The sequence below is a fragment of the Perca flavescens genome, chromosome 6 (genome assembly GCF_004354835.1).
Source record: "Perca flavescens isolate YP-PL-M2 chromosome 6, PFLA_1.0, whole genome shotgun sequence".
Lineage (NCBI taxonomy): Eukaryota > Metazoa > Chordata > Actinopteri > Perciformes > Percidae > Perca > Perca flavescens.
The window spans coordinates 14,948,254-14,964,668 of NC_041336.1; positions in this window are offsets into that span (position 1 = coordinate 14,948,254).

Below are 16,415 nucleotides of genomic sequence, written 5' to 3' on the forward strand. Positions count from 1 at the left end.
ACTATTACTTGTTTTGTGAACAGAGTAGTTTACCAACCAACTCAGCAAAGGAACAGCAATTACTTTCTGCAACTCCAACATTACTGACTGCCCAAGCTCACATAACGGAAATGTTTGTTGAAATTAATATTTTTATTGTGAATAACAGACAATACACATCTTTTAAGTATATACTTTGATACAAAGATTTATGACATTATGATAAGTTATCAAATCCATGGATGTAACTACTGTTCTACATTATGTTGGCCCTCCTTTAATGCATCCAGATGGGCAGCTCTACATCAGCAGTCTGTACTTCTGTCACTCCCAGGCCATCAGTAGTTTGTGGAATGGTACAAAGGCACCATAGCCAGGCTTGCTGCAAACAAAAATAACAAAATATTAATGATAGCCATGTTTAATTTAATTGGCTAAAGTACAAGTAAGTAAAGAAAAAGCCCATAGGAATGGTTTTAAAGATGTTTATTTAGTTGGTAGGAGACAATAGTCCATGTGCTTATTGTATTTCACAACCGGGTTTCTTAAGAAAAGATTACATTTGAGCCCCGTTCCCAACAAGGAGTCAAATTTGTCCTTGCTGTAGGCAAATAGGTCATCTCACATTCTGAGTTCATGCCCCACCTCTTAAATGCTGTAATGTGAGGCTGATAAGTTTACCACAGCCTGAGATTTGCATATCCAGCTCAGCCACTAAGTGCACATAATTTGCTAGTGTGTCTGGAGGCAATGTTTGGCTGTGTGAAATACCTAAGGACCGCAGTGTGATGCCTTCATTCATAGAGATACTTTATTTGATTTGATGTATTTAACCAAGGCCTTGAGAATCATAGTTTAATAACAGATTATCCATTACAAGTTCATTTAAATGGAATGTGTACATCTCCAATGTGACATCTGATTGGAACCAATAAATCCCAGTGCAGCACTGAATGTCAGGTTACACATCCTGAGACACATTAAGAAGCTACATGTTGCTTGTGTATACACAGTAAGAAAATGGGATCAGTACCATTCAAAGTAGCTGAGTCCCCTGTGACTGCCATCATGTAATCCATGATCAGGTGTCTGCAGCTCCACCCCAAGGTGGATATCTGCCTCCCCCTGCAGGTGGCCCAGGAAACGAATCGTTCCCGTGCTGATCCGTCCAGATGGCAGCATGATCCTGACCCGGTGACCCAGCTCCAGGTCCATGGGGGAGTGGGGTACAAAAGCCCGGTGAGGCCCTGTGGACGTCCTCCATGACCTTACACTGGAAGACAAGAGGGTTGAGTCAGTAAAACAATGATAGAGATAATCAATGACAGATTTAGAAACATCAGTGATATTACACCATATATGATGGGTGTTTTTTTCTGTAGAAAAATACTTAACTTATGAAGTGAAATACAATAAAAAAAGATGAACTTTTACTAAATCTGTCAACCATGCAGTGTAGTTTGAAATTTTGGGAAATCAAGCTTATTTGCTTTCTGGCAGAGAATTACATCAGAAGATTGATACCACTTTTGCACCTGGTGGCTGAAGATGAGGAAGAGGAAGGTCTCAAGCTTAGTGCTGATGATGATGTGGATAACTGGCTGCCTGACAAACTGCTTGCATAAATGTCGCCCCTTGAAGACGCATCAAACCCTCTGTGTTGGTGCATCATTCTTGAGAGACCGCCTGTTCATTAGAGAACAGAAGTTTGCATCATAGTTTAATCAAAAAGCACGCATGTATAAAACAGCTGAATGAACTCCGTGTGTATGACTGTCATTTACTTGAACACTCCTCCAATGCTTCTCCATTGTCCACTCCTGACTCTCCCTGCTCATCACAACCGCCCACTTTCACCAACACTTCAACCTGAGAGGCCAGCAAAGGAAAATAAGACAAGTTATCATTACTTAACTCCAGTTGTGGAAAGTAAAAAAGTACATTTACTCAAGTTTTGTACTAGTAAAGTACAACTACCTTAAAATTTCACTTGAACGTTTCCATTTTATGCTAATTTATACCTGAACTTTGCTATATTTCAAAAGGAAATATTGTACTTTTCACTAACTTATTTTAGAGCTATAGTTACTAGATACTTTAAGTACTGTTCTCTTAAGTGAACATTTAGATGCAGGACTTTTAATCTATTTTGATAATGTGGTATTGCTACTTTTACTTAAAGCTGGGGATAGGCACTTTATTTTTGGCGTCGTTGGCTAAAAATTCCATAATAATCTTTTAGCATATTGTAATTCAAGTGGTCTGAGAGAAAACTAGACTTCTGCACCTCATCTTGGCTCTGTATTCAGGCTTCAGATAATCTAACCGTGACAGAAGACTTTGGTCAATCACACAGTTAATGTCAGAGAGAGAGCGTCCTATTGTATGTTCTGCGCATTCATTGCCCATGCAACAAAAAGGGGAGAGGGAAGAACAGGTCTCATTCTACTTCAAATTCTGATGTTTTTTGCATTCTATCCAGCTTTAAGTAAATGATTTGAATACTGAAGTCATAGATACAACTTCAACCACACACACATTCACACACAAACCTGATTACGTAGCTCTTCCTGTTCTCTTTGCAGTTCCACAAACCTCCTTTCACATGATGCTTTATCACAGGCGACCCTGGTCTTGAGTGACAGTATCTCTTTCTCGGTTTTGGTCAGTCTTTTATGAAGGGAAGTTGCACGGTCAGGGCTGCCGGGTATGGCTGCGATCACTTTACTTTCAGAACCTGACAAATAAAGTCAAATGAAGTCATCACATAATATATACTACACATGCTGAGGAGATGTAAAGTAGGTTTACAGTAGGATGCAAATAGACCTTTGGCTTCTAGATAAGACAATACAGCTTGTTGTTGGTCTACAGTAAACAGTTATAGACATGATATTCCATCATAACAATTAATTTGAGGGATACTGCAAGATCATCTTTTATAATCTTTCCCAAAACACAAAAAAGGATCAATGCACATTTAAGGCTTGTGGAGCTAGAACACACCAGCACCTTTGAATAGATATAAGCCAGCTACGTATTTTCATTTGAAAGTAAAGATTTTATTGGGCAGTTTTTATCGTTGATTTTAGGAGATCCTTACCCACAAGCTGTTTCAGCTGTCGACGTGTGTCCTCTGTAATGTGCCGTTTCCTTGGCAAGAATTTGATTGCGTTGTATGGGCATATCTGAAATGCAAATAAACATGGTTTATACAGTATTTACTATACATGAACCTATCCAAACATGTTTTTGATGAGAGATCCAAATTTCAATACAAATGACAGATTTTACAGAGCATACACTCACCCAAAGGAACCGGCAGGTGCACAGTATCCCCTTGAATGTCCATGTAAACACAGTCCACAGGATATATGCTGTCATGTTGAAGCATGTTCACCTCACATTGTGGTATTCTGACTGGGGAAAGAATTACCACTAATGTGATATATCTTACCTTATCTATTACAACTCATGGTGAAGTAATTCAGATGAAATGTTATTGATCTCAACATTACATGTGTATTGATGACTATAGTTTAACTAAACTGTGGTCTAATTAGTCCAAAGAATCAGGTGTAGGCTGCTTAAGAAAGTAGGCTATGTCATCCGTAGCTAGATACTGCCATGATATGACTTACACAAATAAATACACATAACAACATGGATGGAAGCTATACTATTGAAAGATTTACAGACAGAGCTGGACACTGACCTTTGCCAGAAGCTCAACTGTAGGTTGGGAGGAAAGGATTTCATGTGGGGTCACAAGGAATCGGTAGCTCCCATTTCTGCTCAATGGGTCTCTCTCCTAGTCCATGATGAATGCTAATGTGGCACGAAGAGCTCACTGACCTGTTGCAATGCACCAAGTCTGTGTGAACAGTGCTGCTGAAGACTGCTGGGTAGGTAAATCTGTCTAATCCTCTTATCCATGCAGTTACACAGTCCAGTTGCACCCAGGCTGCTTAATTTGGGCTACTGAGCCTTAACTATAAACAATGTGAATAAGCCTCCACATGCAGTGCAACTCTTAGTGCTGTTGGAGGAAGGAGGATTCAGTGTCAGCACCCATCTGTTCTGTCTGTCTTTTTATTCAGTTGTAAGAGCTAAAGAGATATAAATAAATGTTAGGCCAAGAATTGTTTTGATATCCCTTTTAATTTACAGCATACTTTATATACACATCCATAGTGTGACAGCATAACATACATTGTTTCCTATTTGCTTGTTCCAGGTCTTCATTAGTGTTTTTTTACACTGAGTACAATTGACAACCCCAAGGGACTTTAGACTTTGGACTTTATCGATGGCCCCTCATGGAGGTACATGGACATAGTTAAACATAAAGAACAAAAGATAACAGCTGTGAAGTAAGTTGACAGTGACACTTGCTGTCCAGTTATGGGCAGATGAAATACAATAAAACAGATGATGAGTAAATAAACAAATTAACAGTTATGTAAACTTGAACTTTGTGGTCAATGTTCAATAGTTACTTCAAGGAAGCCATTATTATTTTTAACAGATGCTCTCAAATGTAACTACTACGATTCATTCTATAGTCTAATTTAACTCATCTGTTTTACTCATTGTAAAAGCTCGGACAAACTAATATATATTAAATATATAATGTCATATTCTAGATGTCTTGTGTAGGCCTATCATTTTATACAAATGTCCTAGATTTAACCTTTAGGACCTTATTGAAATTCTTATGTTTTGATTGAGTTTTTTTATGACTAAACAGTGAAAAGCAGTGTGAGCCTGGCAGAGCATCTCTAGTGAAGAAGTGTCTGCTGATGTCTGTGGATTTTTTACTTCAACAAGGCAGTGACTACAAAGGATTTTACAGCCAAATATGACATAGGCCTATTTACAGTATCTCATTCTCTGCTACTGCATGCATTAGAGAAAGACTGAAGTTTGTTCTGTGTTCATTGGATGTGGATGTTAACACTCAAATTAGAGCTAAATGTTGGAAGTTTAACCTGTAGGCCCTACTAGTCTATATCCTTGACAATCCAATTCTGGGATTGCTCTGTTGCCGCTGGAAAATCAGTCAGATTTCACTCATTTAGGCAGGATATCCGTTGCCTTGGGCTTCCTTTGTGTTGGCATTTTTGTGAGGACTATGGTTAACCTTTTCTCAGATCTCTGCAAGGTAAATCCAGACACTAGCTAGACTATCTGTCCAATCTGAGTTTTCTGTTGCATGACTAAAAAAACTTTTAAACGTACACGTTCCACCAAAACAAGTTCCTTCCGAGCCTATTTTGCAGCGGCACCGCTGCTTTTTCCCCCAGTGCTTAGCACTTAACACTGCCAAAGACGACTGCGATTGGTTTACAGAAATGCCAATAAACCAGAGCACATTTTCCTCCCATCCCAAAATGCTATGTGGAGTAGCGCGTTTTGGAGGACAATCTGGCAAAGCGAGACTAACCTTGTACTAACTGTCTCATTTCTTTTCCAATGAGCTGGAGCATGAACCCAAAGAAATGGGTCACTGTCCTACTACGTAAGGTCTGCACACTAAAGGGTTGCTGTTGCCTAATATTGTTTAATTTTGCTTTGCATGGAGGACACTGTGCCCTTAGTTCAGTATTTCCAACTCAAAGTTTTCAGACTACGCAAATCTTTTGTTCATTTTCATATATTCCTCAAGATGTGGTTTTGGACACCATTCATTTCCTGAAAGAAAATGTTGGAGAGCTCTGAGGAACTGAAACAATGGCATTGGGTTCAAAATGATTTTGCCATACACTTTGATATTGCACAGAAGGTCTATAATCATAAGCCTAAAATGTGAGAAATGAGACTGCAACCCTTGCTTTGTGTTTCATTACACAAACTTCTGTATTTTCACATAATAAATAGGAAAGTGTTTATGACTTTTCTGTGTGCATGCTTGTCGGAAACAGGATTATTAAAGAGATGTTTATTCAGCCTAAACCACCGCATCATAGTCTCACTGTTAGGAAATCAAGTGTGAAAAGGGGCAGCATATCATCCTGGTTGATTATCGTAATGATTATACAGTACAAGAGGCTTTGGTTTCAAAGTAAAGCTAGGCATTCAAGTGAAATGTGAGCCTGCATACTGGTTAATTGTTGTGTGTGAAGGCGTATACATTTGTATAATAGTAGTATTCATCACTTACATGGTCAGCTTCTGTTCAGGTGTGCTGCATATCTGTTGTCTGCATTCAGAGAGACAGAAAAACAAACTCTCACCTCAGGTCATGTCCTCATCAATCATGCAAACGATAAACCAAAAAGTATTAATACATTCCCAGCTTCACAAAAAAAATTATATCTCAGTTAGAGTATTTAGCTATCAGACAATAGTGTCTTTGTAAAGGACATTTTGTAATTTTGCATATGATGATGAGGATACATAGATGCACCATTTTTGGCATACACAAAGATTGTGTTGGGCAGATCCTATCATAGTGCGCAGTTCTGTGATGTCTAAAGAAGAGGACCCAATTTGGCAGATTTGTCCTATCTGCCATAGTAATAAATAAATTAAAAAAATACCATGTTGATCACTGCATGCATGGGAATGTGTTGTAAGCATATGTGAGATGTGAGACCCAGTTTGACCCTTTAATTCATTTTTATTATAAGGGTATCCTACTTAGTGAATAGCTCATATTCTGTCTTTATAGAACTCAATAAATTAGAATATGACATGACAAATACAAGTACTTTTACTACATTTACGACGATTATTTTGCCACCTACAGAATTTCCTCTTACACTCCTGTGTATCTTTAGTAACAACACCTTTATTAAGCCATACACAGCAGACAACATTTGATGTGTTTCATGAAGCTGCGATAAAAAAAAGGAAGGACTTCTGTAATCTGAATTGTGCAAGTGCCTTTTGTGTCGTGCCCAAGAATTCTTGGGGGTGTCTGATTTCACATTGTGTTGAGCAGAAACCAGGAGTGTCCCTATACAATTACCCCACAGGGCACTGAAATCTCACCTGTACACTTATAGACTCACAAAAAAATTAAACCACAGAGTTATTTTAGTAAATCTTTAAATGCTGGGTGCACAGTTAAAATGTATCTTCACCAAAGCACCCCAACAATGGGGTGTATTGTAATGTAATATATTATTTTATGTTGAATTGACACACTGTAAAGTAGTAAAACATATTTATTAGCTGAAAGTAGTAATTAAATGTATTTATTTACCTGTTGTATATATTTTAAGAACTTATTTGGATCTCTCTTGCGTTGACCTGAATCCATAATGGGATACATTTCTGTGCGCTTGCATTTTTGACAACCTGCCCATTTTGAAAATACCTAAATTACATTTTCCTCAAAAGCATTACCACATCGATTCTGGGACAGTTTAAACCCACCCAGCAAACACAGGCTATTAGTCTTCTACTCCCACACTAGTATAGCTGTGCAGGTAAGAGTTTCCACTTATTACGTTGCCCCTTCAGTGTCGGCAGGAAGCAGAAGAGGGGAGGTGACAGAGAGCAACAGAGAAAGGGAACACCAGAGAGAGAGAGAGCTCATTCACTTCAACCACAGCTGACAAAAAAACACTACAAAGTGCATCGCAGGTGAGTGGACTTTAATAGAAACATTGCTGATTTTAAAGATGTATTTTGTGAGCAGCGAATAGAGCTTTGATGTTTGTCCAGAGGGAATCACAGAGTGATGCAGGTCAACAACAGTGGTGCTATTGTAGCCAATGAATGATACAGCAGGGGAATTTTGTGGTATCTGTTATGTTTTGACGTTTCTGTTACAAATGTTATTTTGCGTACGCATTATCAATATGATAATAATTAGTAGAATAAGTAAATCGCTACACATCACAACACACACATTTTGATAAATATGAGTGACCTGTCTAAATTATATATCGGTCAATTTGAATTATTTGTTAGTGTCAAAATCTATTTACTGAGTCATATATCCAAAAATGATTCACAAAACGTCAGGTTTTCTGTTTGTAGCATCTCCTTTAGAAAGATAGACACCATTTATTAACCTTAAATTCATGAATAGTCTGTTATGAATATTCACAGCATGTGATTTTTGTTGTTTTGTAATGTTGTTTTCATTTAACTAGTCAATTAACTTGATTCACCAGTACAACATAATAAAAATGTACATAGTGAGTTTATGTAACAAGACTAACAGGAAGGTGTTTACAGCATGAGCACCTGAACACACCTCTTGATGCACTGTACATCAAATTGAATAAGCTTTAAGAAATGTAATCTTCAGTTTTCCCATTTAAACTCTTGCATTTTCACCTGAAAGCCAAAATGGCCACTGTTGTCACTCAGTTTCCAGGGTGTAAAGCCCATAGGAAGCCATGCTGGGTTCCAAGGGGAGAGGGGAAAAACAAGTTGTGCTGCTTAGTGGTTCTCCCAAGGGGACTGATCAAGGAACAAACACATTTTAATTGTGTTCACTGATAAAGCGCTGCAAACCGAGACACTTAGGATGTACTTTTGTGTCACTACACAGAACTAATTTTAGCAGAAATGACCTCATGAGGGGGTGACCATGGATGGAAACTGCTTATCATACTTACACTTAAAAAGTTATGGCCAAAGCTTTTGTTGTAGGTGACACTAATGTGATAAACTGTCTAAAATATGAAATAGGTAATCAATTTCACAAACATTCATTATATCTATCTATATCTATAATTATAGATATATTGTTTCGGTGAAACTGATCTCATAATCAGAGTTATGATATATATATATATATATATATATATAACACCAATTATAAGATCAGTTTCACCAAAACGAAGGATGGTAAACAAAGGAGACCACAGATGACTTGAGCTCTCACAGATCAAAGGAAATGCCTAGGTGGGTTACAGTGAATGAGCACGGCTATTATTCAGAGGCCTATTAGCAAGGGTAAACAGTTTGAATTGTGCCCACAGTACCATCCATCATAAAGATCTTTTGTCACCACACATATAAAGTTTGTTATTGCTCAGTTTATTCTGCAAGCAGAGATGTGTCATTGCGTGTGTGTAACACATTGTGGACTATAATAGCAGAACATCCATCAGCTGTTTCATTCATGTTAATTGTATGTTTTACCCTTCCCTTTATCAGGATTTTGACAGATATGGCTTCATTACAGGCTGGACAAAGATCTTTCTCCCTTTCTGCCAATGTGATAATGGCCTCCACTACTTTTATAAAAGACACAGGTATGAATGTGTTTGCTTATTTAAAATCACATTCATGCTCAAATAGTAGAATCTGTGAATCTGTTCTTTCCACCAACCTTGGCTGTAAAGTCAAGTCAAATGTATTTACATAGCTCAAAATCACAAATTTGCCAATCTGTACAGCATATGATATGACACCCTCTATCCTTAGATTCTCAATCCAGATAAGGAGAAGAAGTAGGTAAGACATGTCCCCAAAAAGAAATACATTTAACAGGGTAAAAAGGAAGACATTGGATTTAGCTATCCTCTTATGCAGAGTGACTTGCCAGTGATGCAGTGCAGCTCTGTCTTCGACAGGTCATGTGACTGTTGTGTGGTTGATACTTGGAATTTCTCTTAGTGATGGTCATGTTTTCTTTCTCAAAGCATATTAATTTGTAATAGTACAACTGTAAAGTGTATACTTTGTGTCATGTAGGCTGCCCAATACTTTGAATATTGGATTATGAAAACCTGTAAATAACACACTCATAGTCACAAAACAGGTGTTTGTCAAAAAAATAAATGCAGGTGGAACAATTGATACTCTCCCATGAATAGATAACACGTGCATGTTGGCATAGTTCCTGTGCACCAGCATTGTACGTGTTGGTTAGTTTTTTTATTTAATTTTTTTACCATGGTAAACTGTGGACCCTCTGTAGACGCCTACTGCCTAAGTGGTGCTTTAAGTTCAATGCTAACATCAGCATGCCAACATGCCCACACAAATAATGTTAACATGCTAATGTCTGGCAGGTACCTTGTTCACTGACTTAGTTTAGCTTGTAACATTTGCTAATTAGCATTCAGGTCAAGGTACAGCTGAGGCCGATGGGAATGTCATTAGTTTGCCAAGTATTTGGTCAAAAACCAAAGTTTCCGGGTGCCTGGGTAGTGTAGGGGGGTAGGGTTCGACTCTGACCTGCGGCCCTTTGCTTGTACAAGTGTACATCTTTGTACTGATGAAATTTAGAACCACTTTTTCCCTGCATTACATTTATTTAGCTGTGCCAAAAATCCATCCTGGTGCTTGATGCAAAGTTAACTTCATACAATACATCATCTGGAAACCTTCAATGTCTGTACATAATTCATGGCTATTCATCCAATTGTTGTGGAGATATTTATGTCAAGACCAGAGGGGTGGACAGACTGACTTAATATTAGTCTTCCAGTTCACTCAAAAGCAACACATTGGCATTTGTTGTTCCAACCCAAGTAGATGTTGAGATATTTAATTGGATAAGTGAAAACCTTGACAGATGATCGCCAAACTATTTGTATTAATCCTTTGGGCACCATGAACATCTGTATCATGTGTCATGGCAATTTATTCATCCGTTTTTGAGATATTCAACGACAACAAAATATCAACGTCATGGTGGTAGATGTACAGTCATTGTATTACCTAAATCAGTAGGCTTTATCCTCAGAGGACCATTCATCTCTGTGCAAGATCTTACGACAATCCATTCATAAAAAGGTTTCTAAAATTAGCCTTTCAGTTCACTCGAATGGTAAATGGTCTGCATTTATAAAGCGCTTTTCTACCTTACCGGCCAAAGCACTTTACAATTTGCCTCTCATTCACACATAATGGTGGGAGGGCCATGTAATGTGCTGCCATCAGGAGCAACTTGGGGTTCAGTGTCTGAAATTATGAAAAGTGACAAACTAAGCTAGATAACTGCAAATTATTTCACATCTGGTTTCCATACAGTAAAATACTGTTGTGTTTTCCAAAATGCCAGGCTGCACAGGCAACCTTCGCCTCCTCCTGTTAGGACTACTTCTGCCATCAGTATTAGTCTCCGGCCAAGATACCTCAACCACCAGTTCTACCCAGCCCCTCACCAACTCTGGAAGCACCCCCATGCAGCCTTCCAACTCTACCACCATTGGACCCACAACAAACTCAACCACCGTTGCAGGTACAGAATTTACCACCACCAACCAGTCTCTCACAGCATCCACCACTAGCACCCAGTCCCCCTCCGGAGACTCAGCATCAACCACTACCACCCAGTCCCCCGCAACCACAACCACCTCCGGAAGCTCAGCATCAACCACTACCATCCAGTCCCCCGCACCCACTACCACCGCTGGAGGTTCAGCATCAACCACCACCACCCAGTCCCCCGCAACCACGACCACCTCCGGAGGCTCAGCATCAACCACTACCACCCAGTCTCCAGCACCCACTACCACCTCCGGAGACTCAGCATCAACCACTATCACCCAGTCCCCGGCAACCACTACCTCTTCCGGAGACTCAGCATCAACCACTACCACCCAGTCCCCGGCAACCACTACCACCTCCGGAGGCTCAGCATCAACCACTACCACCCAGTCCCCCGCAACCACAACCACCTCCGGAAGCTCAGCATCAACCACTACCATCCAGTCCCCCGCACCCACTACCACCGCTGGAGGTTCAGCATCAACCACCACCACCCAGTCCCCCGCAACCACGACCACCTCCGGAGGCTCAGCATCAACCACTACCACCCAGTCTCCAGCACCCACTACCACCTCCGGAGACTCAGCATCAACCACTATCACCCAGTCCCCGGCAACCACTACCTCTTCCGGAGACTCAGCATCAACCACTACCACCCAGTCCCCGGCAACCACTACCACCTCCGGAGGCTCAGCATCAACCACTACCACCCAGTCCCCGGCAACCACTACCACCCAGTCCCCCGCAACCACGACCACCTCCGGAGGCTCAGCATCAACCACTACCACCCAGTCCCCCGCAACCACAACCATCTCCGGAGGCTCAGCATCAACCACTACCACCCAGTCCCCGGCAACCACTACCATCCAGTCCCCCGCACCCACTACCACCTCCGGAGGTTCAGCATCAACCACTACCACCCAGTCCCCCGCAACCACAACCACCTCCGGAGGCTCAGCATCAACCACTACCATCCAGTCCCCCGCACCCACTACCACCTCCGGAGGTTCAGCATCAACCACCACCACCCAGTCCCCCGCAACCACAACCACCTCCGGAGGCTCAGCATCAACCACTACCATCCAGTCCCCCGCACCCACTACCACCTCCGGAGGTTCAGCATCAACCACCACCACCCAGTCCCCCGCAACCACAACCACCTCCGGAGGCTCAGCATCAACCACCACCACCCAGTCCCCCGCAACCACAACCACCTCCGGAGGCTCAGCATCAACCACTACCATCCAGTCCCCCGCACCCACTACCACCTCCGGAGGTTCAGCATCAACCACCACCACCCAGTCCCCCGCAACCACAAGCACCAGCACAACAACCATTGTCAATTCTGCATCTTCAACTACTACGACCACTTCTAATTTAATCAGTGCTGCAATTTCAGGAAAACCCTCTGCCTCCTCTACAGTAGGTTTGACAGCCTTGATGCAGTCCAGCACCGCCATGGCCACAGGTGGGACCAGCTCATCTTCCTCCATGACTTCAAACTCTGGTTCCATGACCTCATCGATGTCCACCAGTCTGTCATCAAACTCCACTGGTATGTTTAGTTTCACTTAATAATACATTAACTTCCCAGGCTTTATTTTTCTATTTTAAAAATTAGAAAACTATTTCATTTTTATTTCTCTGTCTTTCTATCTTCTATCTTTGATTGTGAAACCCATTGTTTTGCCACAGATATGATGAATGGAACCACTATGGTAAGTCCTACTTCAATGAGCATGGCAAGTCCACCTTACTAGAGAGAAGTGTAATTTTGTAATTGCATGTTTCCCTTTAGCCCCTTATCTTCATCATGTGCCTCTTATCTCACTCAAACACAGATACAATGCCCCTCATTCATCTGTAACTACTCAGACTGCTACACAATGTACTCCAGTCAGAATGCCACTCCTTGTGCTGCTGGCTTTTGTCAGGTAGGGAGGCAAATGACAGCCAAAACATCTTGAACTATCTAACAAAACGATTTTATATAAGTATAACAATTATAATCAAATGGCCTAAAATGCATCACAACCTATGTATGCACATCCATCGAAATATGCAAATGTTCTGTATTAGTAATCCATAGAAGCAACTGAGCATTCAAAAGATGGAGTGGTAGCTCTAAATAACTACAACAAGTAAATGCTAATAATCCTTTTGTTTTACACTTAACACTTTTACTCTTTACATAATGTAATTCAGTATAGTATTATATTTTGCTATATGGTCCATAACATTTATAGAAAGAAAAAATGCAAAGGCAATTAAAATGTGTCTTCTAATGTGTCATTCTTCAATGTATCAGCTGATTAGACACATGGACATGTGCTACACTGTTAGCTGCAGCGCCTCCTGCGCTAATAGATGTGTCAACACCACTCAGACCAACTGCTTTATAAATTGCTGCAATTCAACTGGCTGCCTCAATAGCAGTTTTGCTTCCATGATGATGATGACAACCACAGGTATGCGTCCACATTTCATGACTCTCATAAATGTTTTTTTTTTGATCACCCTCACACTGTCCTTACAAAATATTACATGTTATCTCATGAGTCATGAAAGTGTGAACTTTTAGTTATAAGTTTGCAATTTCTTTAATATTTTACTCTGATCCACAATTCCACAATTATAGTAATTGCAACCACGACGACAACAACACCCACCCCAGTCACTACAACGACTGCCACCAGTCCGCAAACAACAGCAAACAAAGTAAGGACAAAGGCACAAATTGTCTTTGTGACTAACAGCTGTCAATGAAAATGAAATGAAAATTGTATATACAATATTTACCTACCACTATTTACCTACCTACCTAACCAATTCCCAGTGGTTATACTAACTTCCTGCCAATTATTTTATATTTTATGAAGTATAGAACTATATAACAGTTTATCAAACATTGTAAGTCAAGTGTGATGTGAGATTTAGTATGATCCTTTCTTCTGTGTTGTTTTTTCAGGGAAATAAATGCAATACAGGTGTATGTACTGGTACAGATTGCTACACAAAATTCCAACAAGTCCAAATATGCTCCACCTCACAGCCCCACTGTCAGGTGAGAACTGCTCTAGCAACATTAAATACCATATTACTAAATATAAGATTGAAATGTGAAACACTCTGGAGTCCAAGTTCATTTTGGTACATTTATGCTGGCTTTCTATGTTTTAATTTTTGTCTTTGTTTAGCACCTTAGCAAAGATGTCCTTGCCCCACATGCATCGTTTTTTTTTTCAGCACAAACAAAGACTGCCTTAACAAATTTGTTAATTTAACAAAGTAGGAAGGAACCCAAAATACAAGAAAAGAATCGGTCAAACTATTGTTATAAAACAGTTTAGGGTGGTAAAACAATCTTGAAATCCTGAAAACTTTCACTATTTATACAGACAACTACTGCAGAAAAATGAATAAAAAATGAAAAACTATAAAGAAATAGCCTTTATTTACATTGTTCAAAGAGATTTTATCCCAAATGTTGTGTGTTCTAGTTGAAAGTCTATGAATGCCTGTAAATCACAGTAAATATTAATATTTCAAAGTTTTAAAACGTTTTTTTCAAAAAACAAATGTACAGATGTAAATGAGATACTGTGTGAAAGTGTCTCAGATTGTCTATATATGATATAAACGTGTTACTATATATAAAACATGCTCAGTCTTTTCAACAATGAATGGACAGAAACAAACATTTAAATATCTCATAGACTTTCAGCCACTTGTACTGTAGGCCCTGCACTGTTCTTTCTCACTCACTATTGCCTTTGCAGCTGAAAAAGGAGACCAAAGATTCCAGTTTCCAGTGGACAGCAGGTTGCACCAACTGTTCTGGCCAAACCCCATGCAAGACCTCCACAGTACCTCCATGTCTTCTGGAGTGCTGCAATGCCACCCCTTCAGCCTCCTGTCTTATGTTGAATGGCACGCTGAATGTCCCCAATTTCGCCACAAGAGGTCCTCATCTTCACAAAGAATTGATTGCTTCCTTAATTTGCCTGCTCGCCATCACTTTGCTGCTGTGAGTGACTGAGTAGGAGCGTGCTCAGCTTCTGTGTAGGTCATTAGGTAATCAGAGCTTCGTGTAACTCTCAGTCCCTCCATTACAATACGCTTAGCAGTACATAGGATAAGACTACTTCATTGACACCCATTTATCTCACTGATATTCATTTGCAATTGTAATGTATATATGTATGGAATTATGTAAAGTCTAAGTTACAACGTTGACTTTGTTTCTTGTTTTATTAACATTTCCCAATTACGTTTTATCTCTGGTTCAAGACCAATGAAAAATGTCTTTGAACAGTATTTCTAAATAAAAAACTATGTCAACTTTGGGAATCAAGAAAAACAGGCCAGAAGCAACTCAGTCTTCACATCACTTCACATTTCAGGTGTGAACCACCTTTATATTTCACAAAATTATATATTTAAAGAAACTTTGTTTTAAGCTTTAAGAAATCATTTTAAACATCTTTTAATTAGTTTTGAGCCATGACCTTGCCCATAACTGTAATTGAATGTAGGTGCTGTCTTCTTAAAGAAAGACAACAACAGTTTCTAGTTTAATTTTGGCATGAGTGATTGAGCCTAAACACAACATTTTATGTTAAACATGGTTATGAATGTTTAATTACCAAAACCTCTCCCTATCATCTTGAGCCTTTGTGAGAGTGACGCAGCTATGACTTTACATGCATTTTATGAAACACAAATGTTGAGCTGTTACAGAGTGTTGTGAAAGTTTGCTGAATCATTGTTGTAGATGCTATCATAATGAAATGTGCAATTTAGTACTTTTGGCTACTTTTTGTCTAATATCTTTGTGAATCGTGAATTGGATGTCTATATTGTGTGGTTTACAAAGTATATTTTAAGGTATATGGTGTCATGTAAATGTTAAATGAAATCAGAATTTAACAACAAACAATTTATTCTAGTTTTGTGTACTGTATAAAATTTTGATTGTGCCTGAAAATGAAATTAATCTAATAAACGATATGTCATGAATCATAATTTGATTAAGTCACATATTTGAGTGGGGTGAAAGGGGTGGACATTTCTAGTGGCTCATAGCACCTAAATGTTCCACAAAATTCCAGCAGAATTATTACATTATTAATTGTGTTAATCTTTATCTTGGTTATGTTTTCTTCAACCTTTGGCTAACTGAATCAAGGCAAGGCAAGGCAAGGCAAGGCAGCTTTATTTGTATAGCACATTTCAGCAACAGGGCAATT